Here is a 16,314-nt window from a genome sequence, read left to right on the forward strand (position 1 = left end):
TTGTGCGTCACGAGAATAACACCACTTTATTAAGTCAAGTGATTATTTCACTACAACACTAGCAAGTATATCTAAATCCCAATTAAGAAGCTAACAGTAGAAAATAAGATGGATCTCAATCACAGAAACAAAGCTGCATCTTGAATACGAAGTATACCTGGTATTTTAAGAAGGCTTCCCAGAATTTCTGGAAAATTATCTGTAGCCTTTTCAGATGGACTGTTCAGTTTAGCCTCAACAGAAAGGTGATGATCTAGGTGAAATCAGCAGGTGTCCCAGGCAGCTAGCACCAACATGGAAGAATAATTAGAACGGGGGCAGGATGGAAGTTATGCCCCTTAAATTAAATAATTAATTATAATCCCCCCCCCCCCCCCCCCCCCCAAAAAAACCACAGATCTGTATACATAGGGAAATAGAAAGACACGAGCACAGAATTCCTACTGGCTACAGAGCAGAGCACAACAACTAATTGTCATCGCTGAGGTTACATCTGAAAATACACCTTAAGTGATGCACTCGTGCATCCCCAACGCAAGGTGCAAACACACGGCGAGTACTGCTAAGCCTAACGGCCCCCTCCAGCTTTGCACGACAATAACAGCAAAAGCACAGTGGTACAAAGGAAGCCCACAATAACTCTTGCGTACAGCACTGAAGATACAGCTGTATTGCTATTGTTACTTTTATGCCAGAAAAATTAAATGCTAGCAGAAATATCCGCTCTTGTCCTTCATTCACACCTCAGGTTATGCCACAGTAATAAAGAAACTGCAGGCCCCAATTTTCCTTTGGATGCAGAGAAGTGTAAGCACAGCTGCTGACAACTTTATAACACAAGATTATAGCAGCAAAACAATTTGGTGCTGAAATAAATTGTGGGAACTGAAATTGCCAGATGTGACGGAGCATTACTCAGTGTAGACTAGGAGCAGCGAACTTTCTTTTTTTTAAAAGAATAACTACACACAGATGCAAGAGACTTGCAGTAAAAAGCTGTGAAACGGTGTGACCTTTGGTGTTTGGTGGAAATTTTCCTCAAGGAGAAAGTGACTGATAAATCTCTTACTTCTAATGTCACGTAATGTTTGCCATCATTTCATACAGCAATTCTTTGGATCTTACTAACCTTTAAGCTTCAGATACACATCATCAATTCCATAAGCCATGCCTATAGACGTGCTTCACAGGAGAGGGACCCCATTTCTTTAGGGTATTTTGTGCACAACTATAACTGGGGCTATGGCGAGCTTTTCTACTTACCGCACAGCAACATCAGACAGAAGAAACGCTGCTTAACATCAGACATCGCTATCCACACTCTTCCCTTTCCACTGACAATACAAACAACTGTACAAGTGCATTATTTCTGGACAGGAAGAGTCTCCCAGCATAGTTCAGTTATGCCAACAGGAACAAGTGGCAGGACTAAGGACAGCACAGACACCAACAAGGCTGAAATCAAGACCTCCATTTGACTTCCTTATTCTCAGACTCTTTCCCTTACTCACATTAGAGGCAGACATCTGAAGTTGGTACTGGATCAGAACTCAGAAGTTCTGATCATAAGATTTACTGTGAAGAACGAATTCAGAACAACAATCTTGGGATTAGGGTTGATGCAGAAGATGATAGGGAAAACATAGCTTATGACAGCCATGCAGGGTATCACAGTTAGGCCCAGATATCTTTTCTTGGTAGCCACAATGAATTTGGTGTCTACAGACTTTGTTAACAATTTAAATTGCTCTTAACCAAATTATATATATACACAACAATGTCAGCTCATCCTATCATCTTTAAGTCCTCCCCAAGCCAAGCAGTTCTGTGCAGCTTTTTGACGCTGCTGAGTCTTCACCTTCTCCTTTACTCCAATAAATTATCAGTCTCTCATAATTCAGAAAGTCAAACATCATGTACTGCATTTGGCTTGAGGCCATAATACTATCCCCCTCACAACTTTTGTTTTCCTTCTACTTGAAGTCGGTTGCTTGAAAGCAACACGCGTGATCTGAACTGAGAGAAGACTGAGCAGCAGTCCGCACTTTCCATGCACTAAGTCTCTTAATGCCACTGAATTACAGCAGAATCTCTGAATACGCTTAATCAAATCACGGGTTTCTGTTCAAGAACAACAAACTGTTACGGAGACAAACATCTGCAGGTCAGCCATCTAAAACAGAAAGCTTTGTTCCAGTTTTACAGTCGGTATGTCAATAAAGAAGTCTTCGCAGACCAGTCACTGCCTCAGGTCTGTTCAAAGATAAAACCCCTGTTCAAGATGTTCAGCAGATCTAAAACTGATTCTTTGGTGGCAAGAAAGTGAAGACAGAGTGGGAAAACACACAGCCTTCTAAGAAACTGCCTACCACAGATCCTTTGTTCAAAACCTGAATTCAATTTTCCAGGTAACCTACACACAAAGCTTCTCAAGCTTGGCATTCCACACCATGTTGTATTGCTGAATTCAATGGAGACTGAAATACCACTAACAACTTCTATATGGAGAAACAACAGAAGCACTTCACAGTTTTGAGTGCTGCTTTGCTAGAAAAGCTTCAGCTTTTAAGATCAGGGTCACTGTCCACTTATATTATATCCAAAGCAGCTCTTTTTGTAACTTCTCAACAGTCCTTTCAGAAAAGAATCTCATAAATGGATTTCCTAATCCATGGCTAGGAATTGCCAGCAGTACAACTGTATAAACAGTGAAGGAATTTGAAACAAACTGTGCTTCTGCGGGTTACATGCAAATCATCTGGTTCTAAAGGGCTCGGAGTCTGGAACAGCACCAACAGATGCTCAGAGTTACAAAGCAGGCTGACACTTCGCAGCTATCTCCCCTTCAGGTCCTTCTTTCATACAGAGTTCTTCATACACGAGTTTCGTTAAAGGGAGGAGCATCACGCACACGTAATGAACAAAGTACAGCATGAGGTGCGAACAGTGAATTGCCAGCATGCAAGAAACCTGAATAACAATTTAATGTAAGCAGCTTACTCTCCACTACTGTCAGTTTTATACCTTCCATCCTCTGAAGGTTATTTCAGATGGAGCTGACATTTTTAAAGTGTTCTTTGATACCAGAAACATCTCCACGCTCAAGGAAAGTCAGACTTCTAGAACACACTGAGCTTCAGCAGATTTTGTAAGATTTAAATAATCAATAGTACTCAATGAATCTCAAATTCCCTTGAAAAGCCTGTAAGCAAACGTAACAAACTTGCTTTTTTATAAAACCACAGGAATAACACCGGAAGGGTGAGCAAAGGAACTAACCACTAAACAACAACGCAGCAAGACACCAGAGCGAGCGTTACAAAACACTGCACTTCCCAAGCACAAGGTCTTCCGAGAACATCTGCCAGCAGTAGCTCCGCCAAAGAACTGCAGTCTTGCCTAAGTTCATTACCCATGCACGGAGCTGGACAACAGAAGTGAAAACCTAAGCACAGAAATTGTAACCGATTATTTTAAAATGCTAGCCAGGAAGATTGGTAAGAGCTTTAACAGTAGGTATTTGAGGCACATGAAGAGAAGAATGGTCCTTTCGTTTAAAAGGGGACAGGACTGGAAGCACATGGGAAAACTAAAGGCTGCAGGGGAACCTGCAGAATCCACAGCGGCACAATGAACGCTGCCATCAGCACCCAATTCACTTCGGTAACTGAAGTAGTTGCTTATAGTAGTGTTTCAATCAACAATTCAATTAAATAGTCATACTTGAATACATGAGACATTCCAAGAGGTGATCAAGTCAAAAACACATATTTTTAAAATAGCACATTGGTTTAATGCTGACTTCTTTATCATCAAACTGGTAATTACCACCAGACAATTGCTTACATAACAGCAACCATGCAGTATCTTATTTTGCAGTAACTATACAATCACAAAACACGTTTTAAAGGAAGCTGCACTATCATATCTGCAAAAATAGCTCAGCATAGGGTTTTACTCTTCTAGACAATTGGTTCCTCACGAGTACCAGAATAATGTAACCTGTGATGCAAGGATTAAAAAATAAATAAATCAGCATACAATATTTTACACAATGCAAATATTTCTACAGATATTTGGCTATTTCAAGTATTTAAAAATCCCTCCTAGGCTTATATTCATTCAGTCAGAAGTCTGAAGCGGTCTTTCATAAATATCCTGAACACAGTCTAAAGATTTTATATGTTCTTGGATTAACCTACAGTTAATCTTATTAGACAAAGAGCCAAGATTTTCAAGAATGAATGCTAATGCTATAACACTAAATAAACCTGGCTTGTTAAAAAAGCAACCCTGAATTTTTTCCTACTCCTGCACCCATTCTGAAGTCATCAATAAGCGCTAGTCAGGCTGTAGAAAAACTCTCTCTACCAGCAGGCTTCTGAATATGCATAATGCCAATAACGCTAATTACATTTCAAAAATAATCTATGTGCAATTAAGATACTGGCAACATTTTAATGCAAAAAATTGTTTAAATATACTAACATCCTAGTCTTGGGATATCCAGTCAAGCTACGCAAAGAGATGTGTTTGTCCCTTGCATACTCCCAAATGTGGAAGTAGGATCAGAAACTGGATCTGGAAGAAAGGGTAAACAGCATGTTAGTTAATTCACAGAGGATACTACGTTCGGAGATGTTGCAAACATTAGTGAAGACAAATATGTCAATGACCTAAAGAGAAAACAAAGTTAGTTTTGAAACATACACGTCTCATGAAAAATAACTTCAAGCACTCAATGGAGAGGAAACATGGGGGACAGGGGAAGAAAGAGTAAAATGAAAGAAACCCAGGAACAGCAACAGTGGACAGTCAGCTGAGTATTTGCATTGAAAAACAGTTCGGAGTTGCAGAGGCATCAAACAGAGCAGGGAAATTAAAGTTCTTTCTACAGTCTTTGAGTCAGTAACAATAGCCATTTCCTTGCACAATTGCCAGGGACTGAAAAATTCCCCTTCACTCCCAGCAAGTAGAAAGCTCTTCTCAATGGCAAATCAAGTTCTGCAGGAGGTAGGGTTTAATTTTTTTTTAAGCAAAGTTAACATACGGTTAGCATAAGCCTACGCAGCAGGTTCTTCCAGTACTTCTGCTGCTCGTGGCTTTGTGCAGAAACAGGAGGAAGCTAACAAAATGAATCCATTTCTACAGGTGCAACTCAACCTTGTATTGTTCCCATTTATTCATGTGGTCCCTGAGAAAAGAAACCTAAACAGCTAGTTCAACTACTCGCAAAAAGAGAATAAAAACCCTTCACTTCTGCCTTAAAGTTACTTTTCTGAGAGTAATGACATCCACTCATCCATCGGGAGCTGGCTGCACTATCCAGCTGGAGGGGCAAGCAAGAGGAGGAAACAACTGCCTCTGCCTTCAGAAAGCCTGCAAGAGATTTCCTTCTCCCCCACGCCCCAGAAGTTCAAATGCAGCAATTTAAGTAACCAGCATGCATCTTTGAGGATTATCGAGCCTCTGCTCTTCAGAAACGCTTCCAGGCACAAAGTATGAAACATTTATTCCACTTCATTCCCAAATAAACAGAACAGGCTAATTTTGCAGGATTTGTTACCCTCAGTAACAAGGCTTCGGAGAAGTGACTGTGTGCTTTATAATCAGGGCAGTCCACAGATCCAAAGTGGAAAGGAAGGGAAAAAACACCACCACAAATGAACAAAAAAAAAACTTTTAATAGAAGCCTATTTCTGCCCGTGATGCTGCTGCATCTTAGAACAAGCTCTAGCACGGGGGCCTGTACTTCAGTTAGCACATCGCCACATAAAAACAGGAGGTGAAGGTTTTCTCTTTCCTCCTCCTGACAACTGCTGAGCTAAGGGATTTCTGAAAGAAGTCATCCTGTGGCATCCTACACCTTCTGCTTGTGGTGTGCTGGCAAGAACAAAGAGACAATCCCTACCAGTTTTTCTCATCTTTGACAGACTGGTCAGCCCTGCATGTTTCAGTGGAGTTTCCCACAGCACGTTCCCAGGCATCCCTCAAGCCAAACCCACACGAAACGCAGCTTTTTAAAACATTACTGCACTGCCTTTAAGTAGCTGAAGTCATAGAGCCAGCACAGAACTGAGAACCACATGGAAGAACTCGGAGCATTTTAGGAAGAGGCAAGGCTTTGGACATGACAAAAATCTTTTCTTCTGCACGCAGGGACATGGGCAAAGCGTCTCTGATGTCCCTTTTGAAGGGGTCAGTGCCAGCATGAGATAAAGCTCATGGAGGCAAACTCCAGTCAAGCCTCTGGATTCAAAGCGCAGCCTCTTGAGCATCCTTTCGGCAGTAACAGCAGGCTTCACAGCCCTTCCCTTCTCTGCCCCACCCCTCACTGCCATCCCTGTACCCCCTCAGCCATGCTTGTGCAGGTTGAGGAGACTGCATAAGTAAGGACAAGCGATCCCTCCCCTTTAAAAAAGGAAAGCAAACCTCTCCGGGTTCACCTCGCATGAGAACGGCTGTTCAGGGTGAAGGTAAACTATCCCAGTAGTTTACTCCTGTTTGGAACCAAAACACCTAAGGCAACCCTAAAGGGTGTGGAAATGCAAAATCCCTGCACCAGGAGCCCTGATGAATCCTGACTGGCTGAGCACGCAGAAAGCCCAGTCCAAGCCTGCCCGAGTAGTCCACTTCGTTTCTCAGGGAAAAGGGAAGACACAGAACAAGAATGTTGCACAGCAGCCTGGTGTAACGCGGGGTCCATCTGTACTGGGATTACCCTCAGGAGGCTTCCATGGTTAGGAATCTACCATCCTTCCAGACTGGGGATGGCACTGACCCTAAAGAGGCCTATTCTACACCAGCCCATCTCTCCCACTTAGATCATAAACCTAAAGGTTTATATCCTAGGAGTGTTTGTTGCTATTTCCATAAAGCCTAAATATGCAAATCACCCGAACAGGTAAGCAAAACCCCTTCCTTTCAGCTAACATTAAAAGTGTGTTAATTCTCCCCCTTTTGCATTAGAGTCAAGATTATCATTATTCTGTAGGAATTTCTTGTTTCAGGTTCCTATGAGCCTCCTATAAAGGGCATACACAGTGAGATTCAGCTGGTTTGATCTCTGGAAGGCACCTTCTGTTGACAGCAACTAATGACGATTCTAATGTCTCCATTATAATGTCAGTTTATCTGTAATTTTCTGTTAATTGTATTAAAATTAACACATTGGATAAGAGATTTATCTACTCACTGGGGACATACTGCAGCTCAAGGTACGTTCACCAGCAAGGCAGCATCAAGAGCAGAACGAGGCTTGCCTAATTCAAGTGCTTTAAGGAAGGGGCGGGGGGGGGGGGAAATCAACAGCAGCAAAATAAACGTGCACAAAATACGTTGTGTAAGCTGCTAACCATGAGAAGCAGAGTAAGACTACTCAAAATTCCACAACTCGCTTATCTGAAGTTACTAGAGGACAGATTACTGCAAACTGAAGGTTACTGTTAAGAGGAACCCCACTCCGCAGCACGTCCTCAATGTTTTGAAGCTACGATTACTGATTACCTGGCACTTTAATCCATGACAAATCCACCCCTCCACTGACAGGGTTGATCCCACTCATCCCCTCCACCCCCCAAGATGCTCGCTCGCTTTGCATTCGCACGGCAACACGACGAGATGGTTCGGGGATCAGCCAACCCACCCCGCACCCACACAGTGCGAGGGCACTGCACGGAGAGGGGGAGCCTCGCTGCAGCACCTCCAGTTTACACCAGGATAAAAACTGCTCCGTAACGGTGAGCTAGGGTTTTACATGAAAATCCACTTCCCCTGGATGTATCCTATTTTCCTACGGTAGAACAAAGGCCTTTCCTGAAGGATTTTCTTTACGGGCCAGCCTTAAACATCTGTGAGCTCCTATACTGCTCATTTAGGTTAAATAATGTAAAATTGGGATTTGTCAGAGATTAGCATCTGAGTTACTGTCCAAACCTGTAGCTACTATAAACGCGATGCACATTTTCACAGTTCAGCAATGGCTGTAGGTGGACTTGCAGTTTCTTCAGAATCATGCCGAAATGCATTATTACAGTTGAGTGCAAGATGACTCAGGTCCCTCTCCCTTCATTAAAAGGAAAGGAAAAAAAAAGTGTACTGACTTCTTCTTGTAGCACCTTCTACACACATTAGACATCACATTTAGGATATACCAATTGGAATCAGGAAATTCTGTTGTGTTTTTTTTTTTTTTCCCCCGCTAAAACGATTTCACAGAGAATAAATTCATGCCTTTTCTGAAATCTGTCTCGCTACTGAATTGCTTATATTACTGTGATGCAATACAGGTAAAAATTAGATAACATGATGTTTAACTTTATTCTGGAAAAAGAATAACTCATGGCGCAAAAGCCAACAGTGGGTTCTATCAAATAATTTTGAAGATGACTTGCTGATGCAGATTTCCTGAAAATAAGGGTTTTCTGATGTATGTGTCTAGGCAAGCCTCTTCAGTTCATGACTTAAGGGTTAGGACCGCATACATTTAGAACAGCTTTTGTCCAGGTAATTTCTACTAGGCTTTGTAAGCTAAAGCATGCCAACCAAACAGCAACAAAACACCACAGAACCTGTCTACCTTCTCTCACCAGTCTTTCCCAAAACTCTGTCCCCCAGGTTTTATGCTACAACTTTAATAAGCAGCAGCTTCAAAAGAACATACTCCCTTATCCCTAACAGGAACACAGCACTTGCTTACCTGAAACTGTTTTACATCTAGAGTGGGAACTATTTTGTCTCTCTCTCAAAAATGCTATAAGATTTATCTGGAAGACTATCAGACTTCAGTACCTTAAAATGAAATAGCCACGATTGCCCGAAGTTTGGTTATGTTTAGCCCCACCCCAGAAGAAAAAAGAATGAAAAAAACCCACACTGCTAGAAACATCTATTTAAAGCTTTATTTTTCAGCAAAATCTATTTTGTTGCTCTGGTTGGCCTTGCCTTTTTTCTCGTCTCTGGATTTCACAGAAACACCCCTCAGCTAACTAGCTATGCCACTCAGTATGGTGCTGACAGCCCACTTAGTCCAGAAGCAGAACAACAAAAAACCTTTGGTCTCTTTGTTTTAGAGGCACCTTTACATTCCCTGGGGGGATTCAAACAAGGCGAGTAATTATACAGCTATTAAACTTTATCTTCTCCTTTTCTAAAAGCATTCTTTGTAAAGCTTTAGCTTTATGCTAAACCTGGACTTTGGAAAGAGACCTGGTTTTAGAGAGCTATTCACTTTCCTTCACCGGCTCCTAGAGGAAAGGCTCGGGGCTGTTTCAAGGCGCCGATGTCCCGTTATCTCATATTCAGCTGGCTGTCCACCTCCCCTCGGACTGAGCGAACGGGGAGGAGCCACCTGAGCAGAAGAATGCATCACCAAGGAGATTCAAAGTCTGCAGACAAGCATTCGGCATGTTCTTTCCAAAAACGAGAGCAAGCTTACGACTTCGGTGAGGCCACTGGAAGTGGAAGATGTGCTGCACCGAGCCACGGGCTGCTCCTGCAGGCCCTGGGCACCGCTTGCAGGGACTGCCCCACGCACAGCAAGGTCCCAAGCACCCAGCCCAGCCTAACCCAGGCCCCTCGCTAACACCCAGGATTCACTAACCTGCCTTCGGGACCCAGGTCGCAAGCAGAACCAGAACCACGGGCGGCAAAGCACGCTGTTCAGAGCGAGAGCTGTTATTTTTAAAAGACAGCTCCGACAAGACTCTCCAAAGTATGCTATAAATTCCAACACACAACTGTGAATCTGCCAGTACAAACCAGCTCCGAAATTAGCTGTGTGCTGCTTGTGGACAGAGCCACAAAAACCCTTCTAGGCAGCACCACGGCATGCTGAGAGCCAAGACCTGTCTGCTTTAAAGATGAGATCAGGAAAAATCACTCCTCTCTTCCCTCAGACTGAGCATGAAAAAACCATTCCTCTTCCCTTCCAGCAAGGCAAAGCCCACCTTGTATCTGAACCACAGAGGAGGACAGACAGGAAAGGATCTCAAGTAGGTTTTAGGGTTAGGATGCTGAAATACCCAAGACATGATAATCGGGAGAGGCTCATTTCTTGGGAACGAGCATCTTTGCTTTTTTTTTTTTTTTCAAAGTAGGTTTAGTTGTTTCAGTCCTGAAAAACCCAAATGAAAAGTTTCCAAATATAACTGCTTACTTTCTGAAGTTTGTGAGGTGTCATCACAAGTGCATTTAGCTGCTAAAGTTCATCAACATGCCAGTAAGTATAGACCAACAAAGCTGTGATTGACTTCTCCCCACATGCCTTCCCTTCCACCATCTCCCATGATGTATAAGCTGCATAAGGCATTTCCCCTCCTGCTAGTCCCTGGGCTACCAGGGGTTGAGAAAACGTAAAGCCCTCTGCGTTCTTCTTATTTGGAGCACAGAATTCAGTTCAAAGTACAAACAGCAGGAAGATCTGAATTCAGGATTAGTCACAGGCCAGCAGATGATTTAGGAACAAGAACCAATCTGTTTGCTACAGCCAAGGAGCGCAGCCTCCATGGCGAAGTGGACCACAGGCCTGCAACGTCTTTAACTTATGAAGTCAATTTTTAATCTAATTTGAAACTGAGTAACTTGTTGAGCAGAGTAACCTCTGAACTCTATATTCAATTTTGTACTACGACTGCACTCAGTCTGTGACCTCTGCTTCAGTTCTAGCAAAATAGAACAAGCTGCAAGAGTGGCCAGGACGAGCGCTACCTGGGCTCTGGCACCCAGAAGAGCAATGCACGTAGAGACCATCACTGCCTACTGTCCTTCCCATACTTGGATCATCTTTTAGTCATTAAAATAAATAAAGCAGACTGCCTTTCTGGTCTTGAGGGCATCTATCTGTTGCTCCAGGGTATCTGCCAGCGCTCGGCATGACAACATCAGGTTATGCTGATAACCGTGTATTCAAGGTTCCCTTCACAACCAGAGAGGAGTGGTTAAGGAAATCTTCAGATCCAATACAAACTCTGTAGCAGGTGTTTGGCCTTCACGGCAAGGTTCTTGAAGAGAAAAAAAAGACCTGAATGTACGGAGTGCGGCACTTAAAACAGACTTACTTGATGCCATTCTAACCTTTTTCCAGAAATTAGCTTTCAAGCTGAAGCCTTCCAGGGCTAGCCTCTTCTGCAATATGCATTTTTTTTGATAAAAATATACTTTTAAGTAGGTAGGTATGAAAAGAGAAAGGAAAAGAAAAATCCAATCCTTATCTAATAGCTGTCTAAATATCATCTTGTACTCCTTAACACCTACAGCCACTTTGGAAAAGAAAACAGCCTTTGTTTACAAATCATTTAGAGCAGTAATTTTCTAACTGTGGGCTCCTGAAAAGTGTACAGACCCCACGCAATTTAAACTCCTGGCAATAGGCTTGTTTTTCCACCATTGCTTCTTGCCAACTCCAGGTTGGAAAATAAAAAAATTCCAAAAAAAAAAATCACTGATCTAAGAGAGCCCTGGTAAAACAAAGTTCCTCTCTCAACAGCTTAGGCTTGTTCAAGAGATAAACACAGCATTCCTGTCAAATTCAAGTGTGCATACCCAAAATGGACCTCAGCCTGGCCTGTCTCAACCGCGTACTGAAGTCATCCGCTCCCAAGTCACTGCACATCGCTCACGGAAAACTGCAGAGGCAAAACCAAGCGCACAGTTTATGCGAAAAGTTCTCAGAAATACTCCTGTAAGATACGAGAACTAGGTTCTCGAAGCATTTCACCACACAGTTCTAGAAGATCACATTTTTATTGCATTGTGTGACCGCATAACGAAGGCAGGAAAGTATAAAAAAAAGTGCAGACAATAGTTAGGCATTTAGTCAGAAAAAAATAAGTTTGTATTACACTCGCTGTAATTTTGTCCCCCAACTGTAAGTCACAATAACCTACATATTTGTGGGAAACATTTCAAGGAAAAAAATTACCTCCCTACCCCCAAAAGACTTTGACACTTCATTTTTACAAAGGCTCAGAACATGTCCTACACAATGCATCGTGAAGTACGGACACCCATCCAAACCCGCACCCAGCCAACATTTCACACTTAGTTTTTCCCTCTGTACTTTGGAGTTCTTCGGTCAATCTTGTAATATTTTGAAAGACACTAAGCTACAGATGAATGTAGATGAATGACAGCCACCGAGGTCAGTGAAACCTTCCCCTTGCAGCTCAACACGAGCACAACTTTTTCAAAGGGCTCTCAGAGCCAGCAAGGGGCACTTCACTTACTGCACAGTGAGGTCAATTAGACTGAGGAACTATCATCCAAAGACAACTGCGAATGCTTTTTTCTAAAGAAGTTGTCCTTGCTGCCTCAATCTCATACTCAAATTCTCCTAATGAATTTAAAATACTAAACAAAAAACAAGGGATAAGGTAGCTACAGCCTTTAGAAAAGGAGGAATGTAAGTGGAATCACTGCTTTAAGAAGATTGATTTTAAGTTTCCTTAGGTCAAAAAGGGAAATTATTTCCATGCGCTTCTATTCTCTTGATTTTTGCAGAATAAAATGGAAGTTATTAGGTGTCCACCTCTGCAAAAACTTCTTCACACAAAGGATATGATGGCACATTTTCAGAAACGCACCAAGAGATCACGATAAAGCATCACCTAGAAAGCAGCTTTCATCACTTTTGCCATAATGACGAATCCTAACCCAGAGGACAACCAAACTTGAGACGAGGTCTGCCTCCAACTTGTTCAGGAAACTGAACAAGATAACTACCAAATAAATGAATGCACTAAGAGAAAGGCAAAATCCAAGCAAGTCACTCTGCTGTGAGCATTTAAACAAAGCTAGTAATGTCTAATCACAACCCATCCTGTATATTCCGATATATTTCTTAAGAAGCCCAAGTCTGCAGGACACATGGCACAGGCTAAGAAAGGGCTCTTCTGGCCACTAGCCCCCCTGGCTGAAGCACACAATCACGTTACTCTGACTAATCTGAGGCTGTCCCATGACAAAGTTTCAAACCTGACCCAAGCAGCTGCCTGTACAACAGCCAAACAGGCTGCTGCACGTGAACAGCCCCAACACCTCGGTGTGCTGAGAACAGGGCGAAGAGCGTCTGTGTGCTGTGCTGGCCTGGACGAAGCATTGCAGGGAATTGCAGGCTGAGGGGTGAAACTTTCACATCCCTTTGTTAATATAACCAAAAAGAAATCAAGAAGTGAAGAACTGTGTAGCTCGACTACCTGTTCCTCTTCCCACCCTGTCAGTTACTCCACTTCCGAAACCTGGCCACCACCACCCTGCCCGAACAGCAGCTGAGTTGGGAGGAAGGCCACTTCTGAAGGCCTGACCTTCACAATCCTCCAGCTAGATATCAAAATGCCCACGCTAAGACATTAAAAAAATGTTCAAAGAGAACCAGGAAATTTTTCGTTAGTAAACTCAACTCAAGAGTTAAGATTGCCTGGTGGCCTCTGATGTCTTTCCACGCTGCTGGATTCAGCTTCTGAAAGCTTCCTTTGTTAATGAATACTAGGCTCTTGTCCAGTCCTCCTTTCTCCCCCTCTTCTCCCTCCCATAAAATATCATGGTCCCCAGGGCATAAGGAGCATCCTTTGTCTCCATGCAAGTCTTCCCTGTGCAGCCACTTTGCTGCTGCTTCGAGAAAATGCAACAGGAGTACCATCTTTTCTCTTCTCTGTAAGAGGAGTGGAAAAATTAAATGGAGACACCGTCTAATAGCAATTTTACTACAGAGGAAGCGATGTCCTGCAGAAATGCTGAAACACCATAACCTCCACTTCATCTCTGATGTGCCGCTGCGCTTATGTGTAACTTAAATCTCCTACTCAGCTTTGAGAGCTGAATTTCTGTCAACTCGCCATAAAAGAGAACATGCCACTACTACACAGCACAGAAGATGGACTAAATCTGAGCTAAAAGATAAGTGCTTTGAAGGCAAACAAACAAACAACAAAATTTCACAAGAACAACACATCCTTCTTCAAGAGAAAAAGAGGCTGAAGCTCTCCTATTATCCGGAGAAAGCTGAGGACACACGGATTTATTGGGAGGAGCTCTGAGGAACCCCAGAAGCCTGCAGAGATGGGGAGAGCAGGTGGAAAACTGCAACTTACTAACGGGGGTACTGGACAAAAGCATCCAACGTGGTTGGGAAAGCAAATCCCACAGTTGAGTATGAGGGAGCCAGCACAGCATAACCCACAGAACTTCGAAGAAACATGCATGAAGCAGTTTTCCTGCTCCTGTAGGCACACACGACGCACATAGAAGTTAGCAGTTACTCAGTGAAAGGCAGCATAGATGTGTACATATGTGGTAACACCAGTCTAACAGCCCCAACTCTTCGTTCTCTGTCTCTCCATCCCCTGTAGATGTTGTGGGGAGAAAAAAAATAAATAAATTGCTTTCCAGTCAGGGCACCAGTTCACCAGGCAGCCACACAAGTTGTGTCGGCACAGAGGGGCTATTTAAGCCAGTTCAGACAGCTCTGCTGTCAAGCATAACCACTGCCTGTAGTGCAGTTACAAGACAGAAGATGAAAACCAAAAATCTCACTGCCGCTGGAAGAGGCCATCCTGTTCTCTGCTCCGCTTCCCTTCAGCCCATGGACGCGATTCCATCCGATGCTTCAGATGAGCTCTCGTGCTCACCTCACTCCTGGATGAGATGATTCGAGATACTATGTGCCACCAAAAGACTTGCTGGTTTTGCAGAGTTTTCTGTCCATTTAGCGAAAACAAGCACTGCCATCCCTTTTGGCAAGGGGTAGAACCTAGATTGGCCCTGACCTTCTCATCCAACCTCGTCCTCAGAAAATCCTGAAGTCCTTGTATTCATCGGAGAATTAGGAAGAGCCACTCAAGTAACCTTGTAGAACCAAAACTTCATACTCTTAGCTGGGAACATGTATGCATAGTAAGGTGAGGTGGAGCACTGGGAAGTCCCATATAAAACACTGCAGCCTTGTCCTCTCCACCCCCAATCAGAATGAGATGGCTACATCTCTTCAACCCTGTTAAATGCTTGCCTTTCTAGACCTTTGCCTAAACTGACCTTTAGTGAGTATTCTCTTTGTTATTTTACGCTAGCCACTAAAGAACAGAAGTTCTCAGACAAAAACCACATGACAGGACTTGTCTGAAAGTAGACAGCCTAAGATGGCAGAGCATTAAGACGTTTAAGTACTGTGCAATAAGGATTTAGACAACTGAGCACAGGAGTAGGGATTTCGTACCATCCATCCTTAATTAAAGTGCAGTTGTTATATTTCTGTACCTAACGGTATTTACATCAACAGCAATATATGGCACAAACTGTCAAAAATGGCTTGGAGAATTTAAAAAGTCCTACAGGTACTCTTTTTAAATGCTGCCACCACCACGAAATTGTAGATCTGTACAATACACCTATGTATCCATATAGAAATTCTACAAAGGCTTTACCTAGGTGGATTTGGACTATTTGCTGCATGCACAGCCTGGATTACTGTAATTCATTTTGAGCTCTATGAAAAGCGGATGAACTCTAATGTTGTCATCAGCTCTTAGTTAAAAATTAAGTCAAAAAAACGTTCAGCCTGCAGGAAGTGTAGTGTCCCAAGAAGGAAACCTCCCACCCTGCAGCGACAGTTATTACTTTGTACAAGTTAAAATAGATTTGCATTGAAATGTCAAACAACCCCAGTGATTTGGCCTAATCCAGAAATTTCATCTGGCATCCATCAGAAGAACGCAAAGCGATGATGGAGGTTTTTGAGCACGCTTTTGTTCGGTTGGTCCCGTCCCTAGCAGGGTAGAAGTGACTCTCCATTTGCAAGCAGAGAAACAAGTGATTTCAAGCGATTTGTGGCGAATACAGGAGATATCTGAAACAGATCTAGATGCGTCCCCCGCAGCTCAACTTCTACTACTGTTCTTCAGATGCCTACCACCCTTCCATGCACATTTAAAGTAAAGCTAAATATCAAGCTGTAAATTTCATTCCTTACAACTAAAGATTTTTAAGTGACAGCTGCCTCAATTTTTTTCCTGGCATAGCTGTCATAAAAGGGTAATTCTCCCTCCCTGCATTCGTGCTGCCAACAGACAAAAATGTGTCTAGACCAGATCTTCTTGAACAAGCCTTTAGCTACCAGCAAGTTGCTGTTCAACCAATTTAAATTAACACAAAGCGCCTCAATCGCTCAGGTTGGAAGGGACCTTAAAGAGAGATGATCTTTAACTCACAACCTGCATCTACGTTATATGCAGGATGAGATAAGGCAAATAGTACCACTCGCACGTTTACCGGGGGCATGGGGACAGATACCAGTTTAGAATAGCTCTATATTTAAACTTTTAC

General features: G+C 42.9%; 1 protein-coding gene across 3 annotated transcripts in view; it reads right to left on the reverse strand.

The window, feature by feature from the left end:
• Positions 1-16,314, reverse strand: part of LCOR (ligand dependent nuclear receptor corepressor) — a 59,246-nt gene that overhangs the window by 38,246 nt on the left and 4,686 nt on the right. Inside the window, exon 2 of one of the 3 annotated variants that reach the window (XM_083844026.1) lies at positions 4,489-4,581. The exons of the other annotated variants lie outside the window; for them this stretch is intronic. The gene's annotated coding sequence lies outside the window, so the exon portion shown is untranslated. The remainder of the gene's footprint in view (positions 1-4,488; positions 4,582-16,314) is intronic. 3 annotated transcript variants of the gene reach the window in all.

The sequence above is a fragment of the Anser anser genome, assembly GCF_964211835.1.
Source record: "Anser anser genome assembly, chromosome: 7".
Classification (NCBI taxonomy): domain Eukaryota; kingdom Metazoa; phylum Chordata; class Aves; order Anseriformes; family Anatidae; genus Anser; species Anser anser.